Source organism: Eptesicus fuscus, chromosome 20 (assembly GCF_027574615.1).
Source record: "Eptesicus fuscus isolate TK198812 chromosome 20, DD_ASM_mEF_20220401, whole genome shotgun sequence".
Lineage (NCBI taxonomy): Eukaryota > Metazoa > Chordata > Mammalia > Chiroptera > Vespertilionidae > Eptesicus > Eptesicus fuscus.
In genome coordinates this window covers 14207052-14209555 of record NC_072492.1, presented here as the reverse complement: position 1 = coordinate 14209555, position 2504 = coordinate 14207052, and the positions used below count along the sequence as shown (strand labels likewise).

General features: G+C 41.4%; 1 non-coding gene across 1 annotated transcript; it reads right to left on the bottom strand.

The window, feature by feature from the left end:
- Window positions 1-1705: 1705 nt before the first annotated feature.
- On the bottom strand, window positions 1706-1842 carry LOC129147504 (small nucleolar RNA SNORA2/SNORA34 family). Its single transcript, XR_008554870.1, has one exon. It is a non-coding gene; the product is annotated as a small nucleolar RNA SNORA2/SNORA34 family (small nucleolar RNA).
- Between the last annotated feature and the right edge of the window lie 662 nt (window positions 1843-2504).

Genomic DNA, 2504 nt, shown 5'->3' with positions numbered 1-2504 from the left:
ATCAATGTTTCTGACTCTCTATCCCTCTCCCTTCCTTTCTGTAAAAAACCAATAAAATATATTTAAAACAAACACAAAAAACATATAAAGCAGCCGAAACCGGTTTGGCTCAGTGGATAGGGCGTCGGCCTGCGGACTGAAAGGTCCCGGGTTGGATTCCGGTCAAGGGCATGTACCTTGGTTGCGGGCACATTCCCCAGTGGGGGTGTGCAGGAGGCAGCTGATCGATGTTTCTCTCTTATCGATGTTTCTGACTCTCTATCACTCTCCCTTCCTCTCTGTAAAAAATCAATAAAATATATTTTAAAAAAACATATAAAGCAAATATCAAGAAAGTGAAAAGACAACCCATGGGAGAAAATGTTTGCAAATCACGTAGCTGATAAAGAATTTATATTTAGAATATATAAAGAACTCTTATAACTCAACACTAAAAAGGCAAATGACCCAATTCCAAAATAGGCCAGGGATTTGAATAGACAGTTCTTTGAAGATCTACAAATGGCCAATTACCACATGAAAAGATGTTCAACATCATCCGTCATGAAGAAAATGCCAATCAAGCCACAATGAGATGCCACTTCACACCCAATAGGATGGATAGAGTCAAAGACACAGCAAATGTTTGCAGAGGATGTGGAGAAATTGAAGCCTTCACGTTGCTGGTGGGGAAGCAAAATGGTGCAGCCGCTTTGGAAAACAGTCTGGCAGTTCCTCAAGTGGTTAAACATGGAGTTACCATTTGACCCAGCAATTCTACTTCTAGGAATATACCCAATATGTTGAGAATATAGGTTCACACAAAAACTCATACATGAATGTTCATAGCAGTGTTACTCTTGATAGCCAAAGGTGAAAACAACCCAGATGTCTATCAACTGATGAATGGATAAACAAGGTGTGGTGTATTCCTGCAATGAAATATCATTCAGCCATAGAAAGGAATGAAGTACTAACATATTCCACACATGGCTGACCCTTGAAAGCATGCTAAGTGAAAGAAGCCAGGCACAACAGGCCACATATTGTATGATTCCATTTATATGAAGTGTCCAGGACAGGCAAATCCATAGAGACAGAAAGCAGACTGGTGGTAGTCAGAGCTGGGGTGGGGTGGGGTAGGGGTAGGAGGGAAGAAGGGAGAAGTTGGGGGAAAATAGGGAGCTACTGCTGAAACCAGTTTGGCTCAGTGGATAGAGCGTCGGCCTGCGGACTGAAAGGTCCCAGGTTCGATTCTGGTCAAGGGCATGTACCTTGGTTGCGGTCACATCCCCAGTAGGGGGTGTGCAGGAGGCAGCTGATTGATGTTTCTCTCTCATCGATGTTTCTAACTCTCTCTCCCTCTCCCTTCCTCTCTGTAAAAAATCAATAAAATATATTTTAAAAAAATAGGGAGCTACTGCTGATGGATATAGGAATTCCATTTGTGGTGATAAAATGTTTTAAAGTTGATTGTGGTAATAGTTGCGCAACTCTGAATATACTAAAAACCATTGAAGTACAATTTCTTTTTTTTTTTTTTTTTTTTTTTACAGTTCAGAACTGTACTTGTTATTGGTAGAAAACCCACAAATTTTTTTTGTTATAACTGGATTTAACAGTATTATAATTCTAATAAACAAGTTAAATCAGGAACCTCATATCTGGAATCCCAGTGTTAACTGACTACAAATAAATATTAGTCCAAATCTATCACCAATTACTCAGATGTTTCTTTCTAATGAATTGGCCATTACATTTCCTAAGTTCTGAAATGGCCAACAGACCATAGAAAGACATTTCTTTAGGCTCCTGCTTGAAACCAGCAGCTTCAGCAAACTGCTGGCCTTGATTCAGGGCCAAATGAAGTACAATTTCAATGAATGAATTGTATGGCATGTAAATTATCTCAATAAAAGCAATATATATATGTATATATCTGCATGTTTGTAAATTCACCTTTATTTTATTCTGCCTTTTGATTTGGGGTCTACTCCCCAAAAGAGGCCTGCCAGCCTGGGCTGGGGCTCCTGTGTGGGAAGGAAACTCCACCCCTGCTTGCCCTTGAGTATTTGACAAGGACCTGAGGCTCTGCTCCCAAGTCTTTCATTAGCCCCGGGCCTGAATATGCCCCCGAAAGGTGCCCCCTTTCTCTTTGGGGGCTGGGTGGACAAGGATGAGGGTTCCAGCAAGAGGTGTAACCCGCTCACTTTTGGCAGCTGGACCACTTTGAGGTGTGCAGTAAAATTCATTCTTTTTTTTTTTTTTAATATATTTTATTGATTTTTTACTGAGAGGAAGAGAGAGGGATAGAGAGTTAGAGAAACTTCGATCAGCTGCCTCTTGCACACCTCCTATTGGGGATGTGCCCGCAACCAAGGTACATGCCCTTGACCGGAATCGAACCTGGGACCCTTGAGTCCGAAGGCCGACGCTCTATCCACTGAGCCAAACCGGTTTCGGCTAAAATTCATTCTTACTGAAGATTTGAATTCACGCGGAGCAGTTTGTTGAGCATATTTTGC